Source organism: Leucopleurus acutus (assembly GCF_964270905.1).
Source record: "Leucopleurus acutus genome assembly, chromosome: 1".
Lineage (NCBI taxonomy): Eukaryota > Metazoa > Chordata > Mammalia > Artiodactyla > Delphinidae > Leucopleurus > Leucopleurus acutus.
In genome coordinates, this window is record NC_139142.1 from 112,159,147 (window position 1) to 112,180,462 (window position 21,316).

Genomic DNA, 21,316 nt, shown 5'->3' on the forward strand with positions numbered 1-21,316 from the left:
TGTTCCTCACCCTTCTGTGAGGTGGGCCCTCTGCTGTGAGGTCACTCCTGCCAGGCTGGCACACATCACCTTGGCGACGTTGGCCCTCTGGTGGCAGCTGGAGCCTGCTGGGAGCCTCCTCCTCTCGGTGATGAGTGCCCTCTAGCGTCAGGCCCTAACTTCTGAGCACCCCACGTTTTCTGATGTGAGCCCAGTGATGCCAGGACACTCCTGTCATGTTCCCATCACCATGGGGATGTGGGCCTTCTGCTCTGAGGTCCCAATGTCTGGGTTGCTCACAGTTTCATGATGTGGGCTGTCTGGTGTTAGTTCACTCTGGCCTGGTTCCTCTAGCCTCTGTGCTCTGGGCCGCCTGCTGGGAGGTTCCAACTGCTGGATTCCTCACCTTTCTTATTTTTGGGCCCTCTGTTATGAGGCTCCTCCTGCCTGCCTCACTCCCAGCCCCTTGGTGATGGGTGTCCTATGGTTTGAAGCCACATGTTCTGGGTTCCTCACCTTTAGATGATGTGGCCCTACTCATGTGAGGACACTCCTGCCTGGTTCCAATCCATTTGGTGATGTGGGCCCTCTGGTGCGAGTCTGATCCTGACTGGGTTCGTCACACTTCTCTGAGGTGGGCCCTCTGCTGTGAGGTCATTCGTGCCTGGTTGGCACACATCGCCTTGGCGACGTCAGCCCTCTGGTGGCAGTTGGAGCCTGCTGGGAGCCTCCTTCCCTTGGTGATGAGGGTCCTCTGGCGTCAGGCCCTAACTGCTGGTCGCCCAAAATTTTCTGATACGTTCTCAGTGGTGCGAGGACACTCCTACCAGAATTCCATCCCCATGGGGATGTGGGCCTCCTGCTCTGAGGTCCCAATGGCTGGGTTGCTCAGTTTCATGACATGGGCCCTCTTCTGTGAGTTCACTGTGGCCTGGATCCCATGGCCTCGGTGCTCTGGGCCGCCTGCTGGGAGGTTCCAACTGCTGGATTCCTCACTTTTTTATTCTATGTGCCCAGTGTTGTGAGGCTACTCCTGCCTGCCTCACTCCGAGGTCCTTGGTGATGTGGGTCCTCTGGTTTGAGGACACATGTGCTGAGTACCTCAGCTTTTGATGATGTGGCCCCAGTGATGTGAAGACACTCCTGCCTGGTTCCCATCCCCTTGGTGATGTGGGCCCTCTGGTGAGAGTCTGATGTTGGCTGGGTTTCTCACCCTTCTGTGAGGTGGGACCTCTGCTGTGAGGTAACTCCTGCCTGGCATGCTCACGTTGCCTTGGCAATGTGAGCCCTCAGGTGGCAGTTGGAGCCTGCTGGGAATCTCCTCCCCTCAGGTATGAGAGCTCTGGATAAAACACATATGCCCTTTTTTGCCAAGTGCATTATTTTCCAAGTTCTGTCTCTTTTCCTATGCTTTAAGAGCTACTCCCGTGTACGTTCTGAAATCAGTTTCCAGCAATTCTGCCCCGCATTCAAGTCCTCTTCGCAGCCTTACTTCAGTATAATTTTGGATGATAGCTGTCATTTATAACTCCGCAGGTTTCTGAATTACAGTGCCCCTGAGCTCCTTTCTTCAACTCGCTTTCTTGTGAGCTGGCCGCAACACCGCAGGATCTCCTCAGGCCCTAATCTAGTTCCAGCATGGCACGCGGAGCCTTTGGTTCATTTATCTTCCTGGTGGGAAATGAGAGTTAAATTTGCCCGTCCAGACACCTCCAGCTAGTCTCTCATTGGTTCTCCCTATTCCTGTTCATTTTCCACAGAAATTGCAAACTGGGCCAAACAGGAGGTTAAAGGCACTGACTCTCCAAGTGGGGAGAGTGTTAGTAAAGCGTCTGGAATGTTGCACCCGAGTACCAGGGGACGAAAACTGAGACATATTTGAACACTTTTTCCGATCACACGGTGGATCGTACTCTGGGTTCCACATGCATGTTTTAGCTGAAGGAAGAATCCCTTAAACATGGAGAGTTGAGACCCATGGAATGGGTACCATGCAATATGACTTCAAAGGGTCTGCATTTGCTCACCGAACCTCACCAATCCTATCACTGCTGCGTTTATGCCGCTGTACACACGCTTGATTCTCTTTCGGAGACATATAAATCCATAGGTTTTAAGATTCTTACTAGTCAGGTATATTGTTAGGCGTTTAATATGGGGTGTTGGGTCCACTTCGTTGAGCAAGGAGTAGCTCTTGTCTATTACATATTTGGCTTATGGCACGGTATCTGTGCTAATTTCAATCTCTTGTTTTATGCCGCACCCCAACTCACCTTTCCCCTTAAGCAAGCATAAGTTGGGTTTCTACATTTGAGACCCTGTTCTGTTTTGTAATTCAGTTCCTGTGTAACCAAGTTTACATTCCGTGTAGTAGTGATATCTTATGATATTTCTTTTTCTGTGTGATTTATTTCACTTAGAATCATCGTACCTGAATCCACTCATTATGCTGCTACGAGCCTGATGACATAGATTTCATTGCTGAGTGATATTGCATTGTACGTAAGTACCACAACTTCTTTATCCATTTCTCGCTTTCTGTGATATTGAACTTGTACCGTAAACGAGGTTCTTGTAAACAGAGCCGTCCCAAACTTTGGGGTGGCTGTGTCTTTTTGATTTTAATTTCCCTAAGCTATAGGACCATAAGTGGAAGTGCCCTAGGCTCTGTTGCTTTGTTTGTTTGATGTTTCAGGAAACACCATACACTTCTCCAGAGTGGCTGCTGGCAATTTACATCCCACCCATCAGCATAACAAGGCTCCTAGTTCTCCTTGGCCTGTCCTGCCTTTCTGGATTTTACACTTTTTTCAGATAGCCCTTTTGACCGGGGGGCAGTGAGACTTCATTGTAGTGCAGATTTCCTTTGCAAGCTTGCTTGGTAGGCCAAAAAGTGCGTATGCGTTTTTTCCTGAATATATTCAGGAAAAAACGCATACGCACTTTTTGGCCAAGTGCATCATTGTGGACGTTCTGCCTCTTTTCCTATGCTTTACATGCAATTCCAGTCTACCTCCTGAAATCGGTTTCCTGCAATTCTGCCCCGCTTTCAACTCCTCTTGGCTGCCTTACTTCAATATATTTTTGGAAGATAGCTGTCATTTATAACTCTGCAGGTTTGTGAATTACAGTGCCCCTGAGCTCCTTTCTTCAACTCGCTTTCTTGTGAGCTGGCCGCAACACCGCAGGATTGCTTCGGGCCCTAGTTTGGTTCCGGCATGGCACGCTGAGCCTTTGGTTAATTCCTCTTCCTGATGGGAAATGAGAGTTAAATTTGCGCGTCCGGACACCTCCACCTAGTCTCTCATTGGTTCTCCCTATTCCTGTTCATTTTCCACAGAAATTGCAAACTGGGCCAAACAGGAGGTTAAAGGCACTGACTCTCCAAGTGGGGAGAGTGTTAGTAAAGCGTCTGGAATGTTACACCCGAGTACCAGGGGACGAAAACTGAGACACATTTGAACACGTTTCCCGATCACACGGTTGATCATACTCTGGGGTCCACATGCATGTTTTAGGTGAAGGAAGAATCCCTTAAACATGGAGAGTTGAGACCCATGGAATTGGAACCATGCAATATGACTTCAAAGGGTCTGCATTTGCTCACCAAACCTCACCAATCCTATCACTGCTGCGTTTATGCCGCTGTACACACGCTTCATTCTCTTTCGGAGACATATAAATCCATAGGTTTTAAGATTCTTACTACTCAGGTATATTCTTAGGCGTTTAATATGGGTTGTTGAGTCCACTTCGTTGAGCAAGGAGTAGCTCTTGTCCATTACATATTTGGCTTATGTAACGGTATCTGTGCTAATTTCAATCTCTGGTTTTATGCAGCACCCCAACTCACCTTTCCACTGAAGCAAGCATAAGTTGGTTTTCTACATTTGACACCCTGTTCTGTTTTGTAATTCAGTTCCTGTGTAGCCAAGTTTACATTCCGTGTAGTAGTGATATCTTATGATGTTTCTCTTTCTGTGTGACTTATTTCACTTAGAATCATCTTACCTGAATCCACTCATTATGCTGGTACGGGCCTGATGACATAGATTTCATTGCTGAGTGATATTGCATTGTACGTAAGTACCACAACTTCTTTATCCATTTTTCGCTTTTTGCGATATTGAACTTGTACCGTAAACGAGGTTCTTGTAAAAAGAGCCGGCCCAACCTTTGGGGTGGCTGTGTCTTTTTGATTTTAATTTCCCTAAGCTATAGGACCATAAGTGGAAGTGCCCTAGGCTCTGTTGCTTAGTTTTTTGGATGTTTCAGGAAACACCATACACTTCTCCAGAGTGGCTGTTGGCAATTTACATCCCGCCCATCAGCATAACAAGGCTCCCAGTTCTCCATGGCCTGTCCTGCCTTTCTGGATTTTACTCTTTTTTCAGAAGGCCCTTTGACCGGGGGGCAGTGAGACTTCATTGTAGTGCAGATTTCCTTTGCGAGCTTGCTTGGTTGGCCAGAAAGGGCGTATGCGTTTCTTCCTGAATATATTCAGGAAAGAACGCATACGCCCTTTTTGGCCAAGTGCATCATTGTCGACGTTCTGAGTCTTTTCATATGTTTTCAGTGCAATTCCAGTCTACCTCCTGAAATAGGTTTCCTGCAGTTCTGCCTTGCTCTCAGTGCCTCTTCATAGCCTTACTTCAATATACTTTTGGAAAATAGTTGGCCTTTATAACTCTGCAGGTTTTTGAATTGCAGTGGCCCTTAGCTCCATTTTTCAGCTCTTATTTTTGTGATCTTGCCTCATATCCACAGGATTTCTTCAGGCCCTATTCTTCTTCTGGGGCGCCTTGCTCTGCCTTTGGTTAATTCTTCTTCCTGAATTGAAATTAGAGTGACATGTGCCCATTGAAACCGCTACAGCTATTTTCTCACTGGTTCCCCCTATTCCCATTCATCCTCCGCACTAACTGCAGACTGTGTGATACCGGAACTTAAAGGCATTGACTCTCCATGTGGAGATGTTGTTAGTAAAGTGGCTGGAATGTTGATCCGGAGCCCCAGTAGAGGAAAATGAGGTGCATTTTAGAAACCTTTCCCGATCATATGGTATACCATCTGCTGGATTTCCCATGCATGGTTTAGCTGTAGGAAGATTCCCTTCAACTTGGAGTGTTGGGACCCTTGGAATAAGTAGCATGAAGTATTGCATTAAACTTTCGGCAGTTGCTCACCAAAGCTCTCCAATCCTTTCAGCCCCAAGTGTCCAGCCTTATGTCTTATCCAGCTGTGGGTTTATATGTGGTCATTCCAGGTTGCATCACAGCCCCTGAGCGAATTTTGTAAGAATTTTTCTCTCTTTCATTGTTTCTGCGTTTTGGTTTTAAAATTTATTTCTATAATGGGGTTTAGCTCATTTTCACTGCTGTGTTTGTGCCGCTCTGCGCACACTTGATTCCCTTATGGAGATATATCAATACATGGGTTTTAAGATTCTTATTACTCAGATATATTTCTCTGCGGTGTATAGGGTGTGTTGAGGCCAGTTCATTGAGCAAGGTGTAGATCTTGTCTGATACCTATTTGGTTTATTGAACGGTATCTGTGCTAATTTCAAACTCTGGTTTTATGCATCACCCCACCTCTCCTTTCCCCTTAAGCTGACATAAGTGTGTTTTCTAAATGTGAGACACTGTTCTGTTTTGTAATTCATTTTTTGTGCAGCCATATTTATCCTCCCTCTATAAGTGATATCTTATGATATGTTTCTTTTTCTGTTTGACTTATTTCAAGTAGTATTATCGGACCTCAATCCACTCTTTATCCTTCTACTAGCCTTATTACATTGATTTCATGGTGAAGAGATATTCCATTGTACATAAGTACCACATTTTCTTTATCCATTGTTCTCTTTCCTGGGATATTTAAGGTGTACTGAAGTTGAGGTTCTTGTAAACAGAGTAGCCCTAAACTGTGGTGTGCTTGTGTCTTGTTGATTTTTAGACTTCCCTAGATATACTCCCGTGATTGGAAGTGCCCTATGCTCTGTCGCTCTGTTTTTTAGATGATTTAGGAACCACCATACACTTCTCCAGAGTGGCTCTCGGCAGTTCACACACTGTCCATCAGCGTATAAAGGCTCCCTGTTCTCCATGGCCTGTCCTGCATTTCTGGTGTTTACAATTTTTTCGGATGGCCCTTTTGACCGGTGGGAAATGAGACTTCTTTGTTGTGCACATTTGCATTGCTTGCTTGCTTGGTTGCCCATAAAGTGCGTATGCGTTTTTTCCTGGATATATTCAGGAAAAAACGCATACTCCCTTTTGGGCCAACTGCATCATTGTCGAAATTCTGCCGCTTTTCATGTGCTTTAAAGGCGAGTCCAATCTATCTCTTGAAATCTGTTTCTTGCAATTCTGTCTTGCATTCAGATCCTCTTCTTTGCCTTACCTCAACATATTTTTGGACGTTAGTTTTCATTTATAACTCTGCAGGTTTGTGAATTGCAGTGACCCTGAGCTCCATTTTTTAAGTTGCTCTTTTGTGAGCTGGCCTCAAAACCGCAGGATTGCTTCAGGCCCTATTTTGGCTCCGGCGAGGCGGGCTGAGCCTTTTTTTAATTCTTATTCTTAATGGGAAATTAGAGTGACATGTGCCCGTCCAAACCCCTACAACTATTCTCTCATTGGTTCCCCCAGTTCCCGTTCATCCTCCTCACAATTTGCAAAATGTGTGAAACAGAAGTTTAAATGTGCTGATTCTCTAAGTGGGGAGATTCTAAGTAACGTGGCTGGAATGATGAACAGGAGCACCAGGAGAGGATAAATGAGGTGCATTTTAGACACATCTCCCGATCACATGGTGTACAGTCCTCTGGGTTTTCCATGCATGTTTTAGCTGTAGGAAGATTCCTTGAACCTGCAGATTTGGGACCCATTGAATGGGTACCAGGTAGTATTACTTTAAAGGGTGTGCATTTCCTCACCCAACCTCACATTTCTCTTAGCGTGAACAGTTTCCAGCCTTATGTCTCATCCTGCTGTGGGTCTAGATGTGTTCAATCCATGTTGCATCACCGTCCCTGAGGAAAAGTTGTAAGAGGTTTTCTCTGTCTCTCTGTCGTTTATTTTTTTCAATTTATTACTATGTTGTTTACAGCTGATTTTCAAAGCTCTGTTTCTTGCTGCTGTACATCCACTTGATTCACGTACAGAGAGACATCAATAATTTCTTTTTCAGATTCTTACCAGTCATAGATATTCTCTTCCGGTGACTTGAGTGTGCTGAGTGCAGTTCTTTTAGCTACCGTGTAGGCCTTGTTGATTATCAGTTTGGTATTTGGAATGGTATCTTTGCTAATTTCAACCTCCTGGATGATGCCTCACCCCTCCCCACCTTTCCCGTTTAGCAGCCTTACGCGTGTTTTCTACATATTTATGTCACTTAGAATGATCATACGTAACTCCTCCGGAGTTGTTACAACTGGCCATATTTCATTGATTTCCAGGCTGAGTAATATTCCACTCTACATAAGTACCACATCTCTATCCATTTTTTCCCTCCAGAGACATTTAAGTTATATCCTAGTCGAGGATCTTTTAAACAGAGAGGCAGTAAACATTGGGGTGCCTGTGTCCTCTCGATTTTTGTTTTTCCCAAGATATACGCCCATGAGTGCAAGTGCCCTATGCTCTGTAGCTCATTTTTTAGATGCTTTAGTAAACACAATACACTTCTCCAGAATGGCCGTTGGCAATATACATTTCCACTATAAGCCTCACAGGGCTCCCTCTTCTCCTTGCCCTGTCCTGCATTTCTGGCGTTTACACTTTATGAGGATGGCTCTTCTGACTGATGCGAAGTGATATCTTTTGTAGTATTGATTTCCAGTGCCCACCTGTTTGGTTGGCTAAAAAAGTGTATGCCCTTTTCTTGAATATATACAGAAAAAAGCGCATACAGCCTTTTTGGCCAATTGCAATGTCGGAAATGTTCAGCCCCTTTTCTTGTGCTTAATGGCGAATCCTTTCTACCTCCTCAAATCCCTTTCCTGCCATTCTCCCTTGCTTGCCAATCCTTTTCTCTGACTTTCCTCAAGACATTTTTCAGTGATAGATATTTTCAACTCTGCAGTTTCGTGAATTTTACTGCCCCTGAGTTCCATTGTTCAACTTGTGTTTATGGGAACTGGCCACAAAGCAGTGGGATTTCCTCAAGCCCTATACTGTTTCCATGGGCAACCCTAGCCTTTGGTCAATTCATCTTCCTGATTGGAAATTAGAGTGACATGTGCCTGTCTGAACACCTAGGACTTGTCTCTCATTGTTCCTCATCCTTCCGCTTCATCCTCTGGACAAATTCCAAACTGTACGCAACAGGATGTTGACAGTGTTGACATCTCCAAGTGGGGAGACTGTTAGTAAAGACGCTGGAGGGGTGAACCCGAGCACCAGGAGATGAGGAGATGAGATGCCTTTTCCAAACTCTTCCCGATCAGACAGTATACCATCCTCTGGGTGTGACAGACATGTTTTAGCAGTAGGAAGAGTCCCATTCATGTAAGGAGAACACCAGGGCTTTTTCAAAATCAGTGTCTCCCCGAAACCCAAACTGGGGAGTTTTTTAAGCTACGGCTACACATATGTTCATTAAGGGCCTTGGGAAGTAGGCAGAGTCCAAACTTTAGATGACTGAAGTCTTCAGGGTCAGAAGCACTCACCACCGGCTTCCCTTAGGTTACACTTTAACTGTCATTGATAGATGATGTCAATAAAAATATCTATTCTTTTTCCGATTATTTCCCCTTATAGGTTATTGCACAATATTGAGTGTAGTTCCCTGTGCTATACAGTAGTTCCTTGTTGATGATCTATTTTATACATAGCAGTGTGTATGTGTTAATTCCAAACTGTTAATTTATCCCTCCTCCCACCTTTCCCCTTTGGTAATAATAAATTATAAGATTTTATACTTCTCAGAAATGGGGGAGCTGAAAGAGAGGTATCATTTTCAATGGAAAAGCATTTAAAACAAGATTGAAGCTTTAACCAAGATTATTAGATGTACATCCTTGGAAAGAAATCACTTCATTTCTCTAATATTGACCTGACAAATAAGACAAACCTTTTCACTGAACTTGCTTATAATAAAGTGATGGAAATATCAAATGGAAGTGTTAGAAACATCTTATTTTACCCGAGCCTTATAAACTGTTCTATGTTAACTACAGTTTGGCTCACACATCTGTTCATTGAAGTTACAATAGTCTCAATTTCTGTTACTGATCCTCCAGAGTGGACCCCAACAAGGGTCCCCCTGCCCAGTGTCATTGGGGCCAACAGATCGAGACTGAGTTTGGTTCCCAAGCAAAGGAAACTTTATATTTTCATCAGAGAATGGAGAGGTGAGAGCATGCACTACCCCGTGGGCTGTGGGCTGGGCTGCTGTGTAGAGATCCTGTCAGAGTCAGTGAGAGGGAGGGGGCGGAGCTCTCAAGGGCCGGGTTGGCTGCAGCTCAGGCTCTATATCTCGGAGTCTGCACTGGGCCCCAGGAGCTGAGGTGTCGACCCAGCCATTCTGCACCAGGAAATCTGGTCTGAAGTGCCGGGTGTGGAACCTCTGCATGCGGGACCCTAGGAGCACGTGAAATTAGACAAAGCACAAAGGATAAAAAAGGTCAGACTTGACTTTATTGCCCACATTCTATTTTTATCTCCCAGGGATTTTTAATGGGCTTTGCTGGGGACAAACCCCTCCTCTGCCTTTTGTCCCGTTCCTCATTCTTGGAGTGCTGAGGGTGCAGACCCTTCTTCTGTAACTGCTGAGTGCTGAGTTGGGAGCCCTCATACCAGGGGACGAGGGTCAGAACTTCTCCCCAGCAGCCTCCAGGTGACGTTGATTGGCCCCAGGACCCCTGCCTCCCTGCTCGTCCGCCTGAGCACCAGCATTGGAAGTGTTATAGATTCTAATGACCTTTAAGGGTCCAGGAAAGAGATGTGCAGAGACGCTGTGGGGGCCGGTTTCACCCCGCCCCACATTTGTTCGGCCACCTTAGGCTGACCGTTTCTGCCAGCCTAGATGTTCTGACCAGTAGTCTGCTCTTTCTTCAATTAGGCCCCTGAATTAACGTAAAAACAGCACCAGGTGTCAGAGCCCTGCCCGCTCAACTCCCAGACAGTCCAGGGTCAGTGGTGATCAAGGACCATGATGGCCACTGAGTCAACAGCCTTTTGAAGTAAACAGGAGTCCAGCCGGTCTTATTGGCCACCATCATCACGGTGTCTGTAGGCTTTTCTATGGTGACGGTGTGATATACGGTTCCCCCGCCAAGATTATTAGCTCCCCTCCGGGTGCAGGAAGTCCTGCAAGCAGTAGTCTACTCCTTCGGGACACACTATTGTTGTTTTATGAGAGAAACTCCAGGTCAAGTGATGTTCACACGAGTCGTCATGGTGCCCTGTTGCCCCCAGTTATCTCTCTGGATGTTGGAGTTGGAGGGCCTCCTCACTCGAGGTCGGTGTGCCCACGGAGCGAACCCTGCAACTTCAGGGCATGGTTGGTGATTAGGATCACCACGTGGGGTCCTTTTCCCTTAGGAGGGAGGTGGCCTTTTGGGCTGCTGATTTCCAGGTTTTTAGATACTGCCAGTATCTTGGCCAGATGTGGCAGTGGGCCAAGCCCCTTGGTGACTGTAGTTTATCCTACCTGGATGGCATTCTTGCGTTGTTCCATTTCAAGTGGTCCCAGTTTTTGCACTAATTCTCCAATGGCGATTCACCTTTCACCGGGAATGGAAAGGTCAAAGGGTTTAGCTCAATTAGGGAGTTCCAGGGCAAGGGTCTGAATTGACTGCTCTTTCCATTCTTGAAAGGCCACTTCTGGATTCTGTTCAAAAGGATCATCATCTTTTCCTTTCAGTGTTTCATATAGAGGCCCAGCTAGTAGACTGTAGTTAGGGATCCAGAAGCAGCAAACCCTGGCCTCCCCAGGAACCCCTAAGCTGTCTTCTAGTTTTAGAAAGGGGTAAGGCTGCAAATGGTTTCTTCCCTTTCCTGGGATGGGCTTCTCTGACCTTGTGTGAGAATGAAGCCCAGGCAGGTCACTGCAGTCTGTGATATTTGAGCTTTTTCTTGGACAACTTCTATCCTTTATTGGCTTGGTAGTTCAGAGGCCTCCTTAGTAGGGCTGGCGATCAGAATGTCGTCTGCATATTGAAGGAGGGTTTCCTTTTCCAGAGGTAGAACTTTTCGGTCGTTAGCTAAGCTTTCCCCAAAGATGGTGTGGGAATTTTTGAACCCTTGGGGCAAGACGGCCCGGAAGTATTGTTTTAGTTGTATGTTGAGTCCTGCCACTCACAAGCCAAAATTTCTTGTGACTCTGGGACTAATGGAATACAAAAGAAGGCATCATTGAAGACTAATACAGAATACCATGTCCTGGTGGTTGGTAGAATGACCAGCAGGGTGTAGGGATCAGGAGCAACTGGAGGTATATCCTCAGTGGCTTCACTGACTGTCCTGACATCCTTTACCAGGTCCCCAGCAGCCCATGGGGCTCTCGTGGTCAGGCCAATCCCAGGATATGGAGCTCTCCTGGGCAGGTACCCCACCCCCAACCCAGCCCACGGGGCTCTCATGGTCAGGCCCCTCCCAGGATACAGAGCTACCCTTGCAGGTACCGTGGCAGGGCTGGGCACACAGGAACCGTGCACATAGCCCTCATTGAAGAGCACCCCCAGCTCACCTGTCGCTCAGAGCTGACACAGAGCACCTCAGAGCAGGACTTGAACTAACAAACAGCAGCTCCGACAGGTCTGTGACCCTGGGCATCACTCTGTGTGGCCTCCCTCCACCTGGTCTTCCAGAGACTTCCACTGCACCCAGGGCACCAGGCCTCTGTCTCCAACCACCACCCACCCCTCCTCTCCCTGACTCCTGGGTTCCTCTCATTAGGAGAGGGTTTTCTTGAAGTTGTCTCCCACTCATGGGCCAGATAAAATGATTAGAAAACAAGCCAAAGCTGCAGCCCCTTGTCTATCCTGACTCTCAGGAGCCCACACCTGTTCCTTGGACCTGGCCGGTTCAGCAAGTTCCATTTTCTGCAACTGTGAGCCCCTGAGGGGTGATGATTGGCTGACCTGGGCAGCCTTACCATGCCGGCCAGCCCTCCCCAGGTGTGCCTGGGTTGAGATCAATATAAATACCACTCCAGGCAGCAAAAGCCCCTGCAGCTGTGCCTGACGCCATTTTCTCTGCCCTGTCAGCAGTCTCGGGGCTGGGCTGGTGGGAGGGAGTGAGAGGCCACGGCTTTGTGGGTGGCCCAGTGTGAGTGGGGCTCTGCTGGACTTTCTGCAGCAGTTGCCAGGCTGCCACCTGCTAAAGAAGAGGATGTGTCACCCATACCTGCTGCTGGAATTTCTCCCTGGGCAGAGGTGAGGAAGGAAATAAGCAGTGGGGGCAGGGACAGGACGGGTATCTCAGGCAGGGAAATGGAAATCTTCCAGAAGAGCACCCAGGGCCAGGACCATCCTGGCTGGCCTGCAGGCACCAAGTCAGCTGGCATGCTGTCACTCGTGTGGCTCCATGGCCCTTCCTCTAGGCTTTCAAGTCCTTGTATATATTCAGGTGTTTTACCTGGGAAGGGCGGGAACAGTTCAGCAGCAACTGGCCTGGGGTTCAGCTCACGTTTACTCACAGATGCCTCGGCACGGTGCCCCAGCTTTGCAATGAGGACGCTTGTTGTGTGGGGGCTGCTGGCTGAATGGGAGACGATTCCCCACCACTGACCAACTTCAGAATTGTTTACAACTGGAGCAAGTGCCCTGATACGGTTTTCCTCTGAGTAACTGGTGGGTTCTGTTTTTTTTTTCTCTTTTTCGTTTTTGGTTCAAGGTAGATTTTATTCCTCTTTTTTGTATTTACAGATATAAGCATGGAAATAATTTATTCATATAAATACATGTATGTGAAGGGAATAATTGTTTTTTCTGTTTTATTTTTTAAATTTTATTTCTTTTTAATTTTGAATTTTATTTTATATTTTTATACAGCAGCTTCTCATTGGTTATCTATTTTATACATATAAATGTTTACATGCCAATCCCAATCTCTCAACTCCTCCCACCACCACCCCTCCAAGAGCTTTCCCCCCTTGTTGTCCATACGATTGTTGTCTACATCTGTTGCTCTATTTATGCCTTGCAAAACGGTTAATCTGTACAGTTTTTCTAGGTTCCACATATATGCATGAATATACAAGATTTGTTTTTCTCTTTCTGACTTACTTCACTCTGTATGACAGTCTCTAGATCCATCGACGTCTCTACAAATGACCCAATTTCATTCCTTTCATGGCTTAGTAATATTCCATTTTATATATGTACCACATCTTTATGCATTCGTCTGTCTGTGGGCATTTAGGTTGCTTCCATTACCTCGATATTGTAAATAGTGATGCAATGAACATTGCGGTGAATGTCTCTTTTTGATTTATGGTTTTGTCTGGGTATATGTCCAGTCCTGGGATCGCTGTATCATATGGTAATTCTATTATTAGTTCTTAAGAAACTCCATATTGTTCTCCATAGTGACTGTATCAATTTATATTCCCAACAATAGTGGAAGAGGCTTCCTTTTCTCCACACCCTTTCCAGCATTTGTTGTTTGTAGATTTTCAGATGATGCCCATTCTAACAGGTGTGAGGTGATACCTCATTGTTGAGTCCATTTCGTTGAGCAAGGGGTAGGTCTTGTCTATTACATATTTGGCTTATGGAACGGTATCTGTGCTAATTTCAAACTCTGGTTTTATGCAGCACCCCAACTCACCTTTCCCCTTAAGCAAGCATAAGTTGGTTTTCTAAACTTGAGACCCTGTTCTGTTTTGTAATTCAGTTCATGTGTAGCCAAGTTTACATTCCGTGCATTAGTGATACCTTATGATGTTTCTTTTTCTGTGTGACTTATTTCACTTAGAATCATCATGCCTCAATCCACTCATTATGCTGGTACAGGCCTGGTGACACAGATTTCATTGCTGAGTGGTATTCTGTTGTACATAAGTACCGCAACTTCTTTATCAATTATTTGTTCTCTGGGATATTTAACTTGTACTGTAGAAGAGGTTCCTGTAAACAGAGCCGTTGTAAATTTTGGGGTGGCTGTGTCTTTTTGATTTTAATTTCCCTAAGCTATAGGACCATAAGTGGAAATGCCCTAGACTCTGTTGCTTTGTTTTTCAGATGTATCAGGAAACACCATACACTTCTCCAGAGTGGCTGTTGGCAATGTACATCCCGCCCATCAGCATAACAAGGCTCCTTTTTCCCCATGGCCTGTCTTGCCTTTCTGGATTTTACACTTTTCTCAGATGGCCCTTTAGACCGGGGGGAAGTGACACTTCATAGTAGTTCGGATTTCCATTGCAAGCTTGCTTGGTTTGCCAAAAAGGGCGTATGTGTTTGTTCCTGAATATATTCAGGAACAAACTCATACGCCCTTTGTTGCCAAGTGCATCATTGTCGATGTTCTGCCTCTTTTCCTATGCTTTAAATGCAAATCCAGTCTACCTCCTGAAATCGGTTTCCTGCAATTCTGCCCCGCTTTCAAGTCCTCTTCGCAGCCTTACTTCAATATATTTTTGGACGTTATCTGTCATTTATAACTCTGCAGGTTTGTGAATTACAGGGCCCCTGAGCTCCTTTCTTCAACTCGCTTTCTTGTGAGCTGGCCGCAAACCCGCAAGACTGCTTCAGGCCCTAATCTGCTTCTGGCAGGGCACGCTGAGCCTTTGGTTAATTCCTCTTCCTGGTGGGAAATGAGTGTTAAATATGCCCGTCCAGACACCTACCTCACTCTCAACCCCTTGGTGATGTGGGTCCTCTGGTTTGTGGCCACTTTTGCTGGGTTCCTCACCTTTCGATGATGTGGCCCCACTAGTGTGAGGACACTCCTGCTTGGTTCTCATCCACGTGGTTATGTGGACCCCCTGGTGAGAGTCTGTTCCTGGCTTTGTTCCTCACCCACCTGTGAGGGAGACCCTCTGCTGATAGGTCACTCCTGCATGGCTGGCACACATTGCCTTGGTGAAGTCAGCCGTGTGGTGGCAGTTGGAGCGTGCTGGGAATCTCTTCCCCCCGGTGATGAGGGCCCTCTTGCATCAGGCCCTGACTGCTGGGCTCACCAACTTTTCTTAGTGAGCCCAGTGATGCTTTGGCACTCCTCTTAGGATCCCATCTCCATGGGGATGTGGGCCTTCTGCTCTGAGGTCCCAACGGCTGGGTTGTTCACATTTTCATGATGTGGGCTCTCTGGTGTTAGTTCACAGAAGCCTGGATCCCATAGCCTCTGTGCTCTTGGCCGCCTGCTGGGAGGTTCCAACTGCTGGATTCCTCACTTTTTTAAATTTTTGGGCCCTCTGTTGTGAGGATCCTCCTGCCTGCCTCACTCCCAGCCCCTTCGTGATGTGTGTCGTCTGGTTTGAGGCCACATGTGCTGGGTTCCTCACCTTTCGATGATGTGGGACCAATGGTCTTAGGAGACTCCTGCCTGGTTCACATCCCCTTGGTGATGTGGGCCCTCTGTTGAGAGTCTGATCATGGCTGGGTTCCTCACCCATCTGTGAGGTAGGCCGTCTGATGTGAGGTCACTCCTGCCTGGCTTGCTCACCTCGCCTTGTGGACATGAGCCCTCTGGTGGCACTTGGAGCCTGCTGGGAGCCTCCTCTCCTCGGTGATGAGGGCCCTCTGGCATCAGGCCCTAACTGCTGGGCTCCCCACATTTTGTGATGTGTGCCCAGTGGTGCGAGGACACTCCAGCCAGGTTCACATCCCCATTGGGGTGTGGGCCTTCTGCTCTGAGGTCCCAAAGCCTGGGTTGCTCACAGTTTCATGATGTGGGCTCTCTGCTGTTAGTTCACTCCTACCTGCATCCCATAGCTTCTGTGCTCTGGACCGCCTGCTGGGAAGTTCCAACTGCTGGATTCCTCACCTTTCTTATTCTTTGGGCCCTCTGTTTTTAGGCTACTCCTGCCTGCCTCACTCCCATTCCCTTTGTGATATGTGTCCTCTGATTTGAGGCCACATGTGCTGGGTTCCGCACCTTTCGATGATGTGACCCCACTGGAGGGAAGACAGTCCTGACTGGTTCCCATCCCCTTGCTGATGTGGGCCCTCAGGTGAGAGTCTGATCCTGGCTGGGTTCCTCACCCTTCTGTGAGGTGGGCCCTCTGCTGTGAGGTCAATCATGCCTGTCTGGCACACGTCACCTTGGCGACGTGGGCCCTCTGGTGGCAGTTGGAGTGTGCTGGGAGCCTCCTCTCCTCGGTGATGAGGGCCCTCTGGCATCAGGCCCTAACTGCTGGGCTCCCCACATTTTCTGATGTGCGCCAAGTGAGTGAGGAGACTCTTGCCAGGTTCCCATCCCTATGGCGATATGGGCCTTCTGCTCTGAGGTCAAAACGGCTGGCTTGCTCACAGTACCATGATGTGGGCCCTCTGCTGTGAGTTCACTCCGGCAAGGATCCCTTATCATCGGTGCTCTGAGCCGCCTGCTGGGAGGTTCCAACTGCTGGATTCCTCAACTTTTTTATTCTATGTGCCCTCTGTTGTGAGGCTCCTCCTGCCTGCCTCACTGCCAGCCCCTTGGTGATGACTGTCCTATGGCTTGAGGCCACATGTGCTGCGTTCCTCACCTTTCGATGATGTGACCCCACTCGTGTGAGGACACTCCTGCCTGGTTCCCATCCCCTTGGTGAGGTGGGCCCTCTGGCGAGAGTCTAATCCTGGCTGGGTTCCTCAACGTTCTGTGAGGTAGGCCCTCTGCTGTGAGGTCACTCCTGCCTGGCTGGCACACGTCACCTTGGAGACGTGAGCCCTCTGGTGGCAGTTGGAGCGTGCAGGGCGCCTCCTCCTCTGGTGATGACGGCCCTCTGGCGTCAGGCCCTAAATGGTGGGCTCCCCACATTTTCTGATGTGCGCCCAGTGGTGCGAGGACACTCCAGCCAGGTTCCCATTCCCATGGGGATGTGGTCCTTCTGCGCTGAAGTCTCAACTCCTGGGTTGCTCACAGTTTTGTGATGTGGGCCCTCTGCTGTGAGTTCACTGTGGCCTGGATCCCATAGCCTCGGTGTTCTGGGCCGCCTGCTGGAAGGTCTAAATGCTGGAATCCTCACGTTTTTTATATTATGTGCCCTGTGTTGTGAGGCTACTCCTGCCTGCCTCACTCCAAGGCCCTTGGTGATGTGGGTCCTCTGGTTTGAGGACACATGTGCTGGGTTCCTCACCTTAAGATGATGAGGCCCCACTGGTGTGAGGATAATCCTGACTGGGTCCCATCCCCTTTGTGATGTGGGCCCTCTGGTGAGAGTCTGATCCTGGCTGGGTTCCTCACCCATCTGTGAGGTGGGCCCTCTACTATCAGGTAACTCTTGCCTGGGTTGCTCACCTCGCCTTGTTGACATGAGCCCTCTGGTGGCAATTGGACCCTGCTGGGAGCCTCCTCAGCTCTGTGATGAGGGCCCTCTGACGTCAGGCCCTAACTGCTGGGCTCCCCAACTTTTCTTAGTGAGCCCAGTGTTGCTCAAGCACTCCTCTTAGGTTCCCATCCCCATGGGGATGTGGGCCTTCTGCTCTGAGGTTCCAACGGCTGGGTTGATCACAATTTCATGATGTGGGCTCTCTGGTGTTAGTTCACTGTGGCCTGGATCCCATAGCCTCTGTGGTCTTGGCTGCCTGCTGGGAGGTTCCAACTGCTCGATTCCTCAACTTTTGTATTCTATGGGTCCTGTGTTGTGATGCTCCTCCTGCCTGCCTCACTCGCAACCCCTTCGTGATGTGGGTCTTCTGGTTTGAGGCCACATGTGCTGGGTTAGGCAACTTTCAATGATGTGGCCCCACTGGTGTGAGGACACTCCTGCCTGGTTCCCATCCCCTTGGTGATGTGGGCCTTCTGGTGACAGTCTTATCCTGGCTGGGTTCCTCACTCTTCTGTGAGGTAGGCCCTCTGCTGTGAGGTCAATCCTGCCTGACTTGCACACATCACCTTGGCGACGTGGGCCCTCTGTTGGCACATGGAACCTGCTGGGAGCCTCCTGCCCTCGGTGATGACGGCCCTCTAGCATCAGGCTCTAACTGCTGGGCTCCCCACGTTTTCTGATGTGAGCCCAGTGATGCCAGGACACTCCTGTCAGGTTCCCATCCCCATGGGGATGTGGGCTTTCTGCTCTGAGGTCCCAATGCCTGGGTTGCTCACAGTTTCATGATGTGGGCTCTCTGCTGTTAGTTCACTCCTGCCTGCATCCCATAGCTTCTGTGCTCTCGGCCGCCTGCTGGGAGGTTCCAAATGCTGGATTCCTCACTTTTTTTATTCTTTGGGCCCTCTGTTTTTAGGCTACTCCTACCTGCCTCACTCCCATCCCCTTTGTGATGTATGTCCTCTGATATGAGGCCACATGTGCTGGGTTCCGCACCTTTCGATGATGTGGCCCCACTGGTGGGAGGACAGTCCTGACTGGTTCCCATCCCCTTGGTGTTGTGGGCCCTCTGGTGAGAGTCTCATCCTGCCTCGGTTCCTCACCCTTCTGTGAGATAGGCCCTCTGCTGTGAGGTCACTACTGCCTGGCTGGCGCATGCCACCTTGTAGACGTGGGCCCTCTGTTGGCAGTTGGAACCTGCTGGGAGTCTCCTCCCCTCAGTTATGAGGGCCCCCTGGCGTCAGGCCCTAACTGCTGGGCTCCTAACATTTTCTGATATGTGCTAAGTGGTGCAAAGCCACTCCTGCCAGGTTCCCATCCCAATGGGGATGTGGGCCTTCTGTTCTGAGGTCCCAACAGCTGGGCTGCTCACAGGTTCATGATGTGGGCCCTCTGCTGTGAGTTCACTGCGGCCTGGATCCCATAGCCTCGGTGCTCTGGGCCACTTGCTGGGAGGTTCCAACTGCTGGATTCCTCAACTTTTATATTCTATGGACCCTGTGTTGTGAGGCCAGTCCTGCCAGCCTCATTCCGAACCCCTTGGTGATGTGGTTCCTCTGGTTTGAGGACACATGTGCTGGGATCCTCACCTTTCGATGATGTTGTCCCACTGGTGTGGGGACACTCCTGCCTGGTTCCCATCCCCTTGGTGATGTGGGCCCTCTGGTGAGAGTCTGATCCTGGCTGTGTTCCTCACCCTTCTGTGAGGTGGGCCCTCTGCTGTGAGGTCACTCCTGCCAGGCTGGCACACATCACCTTGGCGACGTTGGCCCTCTGGTGGCAGCTGGAGCCTGCTGGGAGCCTCCTCCTCTCGGTGATGAGTGCCCTCTAGCGTCAGGCCCTAACTTCTGAGCACCCCACGTTTTCTGATGTGAGCCCAGTGATGCCAGGACACTCCTGTCATGTTCCCATCACCATGGGGATGTGGGCCTTCTGCTCTGAGGTCCCAATGTCTGGGTTGCTCACAGTTTCATGATGTGGGCTGTCTGGTGTTAGTTCACTCTGGCCTGGTTCCTCTAGCCTCTGTGCTCTGGGCCGCCTGCTGGGAGGTTCCAACTGCTGGATTCCTCACCTTTCTTATTTTTGGGCCCTCTGTTATGAGGCTCCTCCTGCCTGCCTCACTCCCAGCCCCTTGGTGATGGGTGTCCTATGGTTTGAAGCCACATGTTCTGGGTTCCTCACCTTTAGATGATGTGGCCCTACTCATGTGAGGACACTCCTGCCTGGTTCCAATCCATTTGGTGATGTGGGCCCTCTGGTGCGAGTCTGATCCTGACTGGGTTTGTCACACTTCTCTGAGGTGGGCCCTCTGCTGTGAGGTCATTCGTGCCTGGTTGGCACACATCGCCTTGGTGACGTCAGCCCTCTGGTGGCAGTTGGAGCCTGCTGGGAGCCTCCTTCCCTTGGTGATGAGGGTCCTCTGGCGTCAGGCCCTAACTGCTGGTCGCCCAAAATTTTCTGATACGTTCTCAGTGGTGCGAGGACACTCCTACCAGAATTCCATCCCCATGGGGATGTGGGCCTCCTGCTCTGAGGTCCCAATGGCTGGGTTGCTCAGTTTCATGACATGGGCCCTCTTCTGTGAGTTCACTGTGGCCTGGATCCCATGGCCTCGGTGCTCTGGGCCGCCTGCTGGGAGGTTCCAACTGCTGGATTCCTCACTTTTTTATTCTATGTGCCCAGTGTTGTGAGGCTACTCCTGCCTGCCTCACTCCGAGGTCCTTGGTGATGTGGGTCCTCTGGTTTGAGGACACATGTGCTGAGTACCTCAGCTTTTGATGATGTGGCCCCACTGATGTGAAGACACTCCTGCCTGGTTCCCATCCCCTTGGTGATGTGGGCCCTCTGGTGAGAGTCTGATGTTGGCTGGGTTTCTCACCCTTCTGTGAGGTGGGACCTCTGCTGTGAGGTAACTCCTGCCTGGCATGCTCACGTTGCCTTGGCAATGTGAGCCCTCAGGTGGCAGTTGGAGCCTGCTGGGAATCTCCTCCCCTCAGGTATGAGAGCTCTGGATAAAACACATATGCCCTTTTTTGCCAAGTGCATTATTTTCCAAGTTCTGTCTCTTTTCCTATGCTTTAAGAGCTACTCCCGTGTACGTTCTGAAATCAGTTTCCAGCAATTCTGCCCCGCATTCAAGTCCTCTTCGCAGCCTTACTTCAGTATAATTTTGGATGATAGCTGTCATTTATAACTCCGCAGGTTTCTGAATTACAGTGCCCCTGAGCTCCTTTCTTCAACTCGCTTTCTTGTGAGCTGGCCGCAACACCACAGGATCTCCTCAGGCCCTAATCTAGTTCCAGCATGGCACGCGGAGCCTTTGGTTCATTTATCTTCCTGGTGGGAAATGAGAGTTAAATTTGCCCGTCCAGACACCTACAGATAGTCTCCCATTGCTTCTCCTTATTGCTGTTCATCTTCCGAAGAAATTGCAAACTGGGCCAAACAGGAGGTTAAAGGCACTGACTCTCCAAGTGGGGAGAGTGTTAGTAAAGCGTCTGGAATGTTGCACCCGAGTACCAGGGGACGAAAACTGAGACACATTTGAACACGTTTCCCGATCACACGGTTGATCATACTCTGGGGTCCACATGCATGTTTTAGCTGAAGGAAGAATCCCTTAAACCTGGAGAGTTGAGACCCATGGAATTGGTACCATGCAATATGACTTCAAAGGGTCTGCATTTGCTCACCGAACCTCACCAATCCTATCACTGCTGCGTTTATGCCGCTGTACACACGCTTGATTCTCTTTCGGAGACATATAAATCCTTAGGTTTTAAGATTCTTACTAGTCAGGTATATTCTTAGGCGTTTAATGTGGGGTGTGGAGTCCACTTCGTTGAGCAAGGAGTAGCTCTTGTCTATTACATATTTGGCTTATGGAACGGTATCTGTGCTAATTTCAATCTCTGGT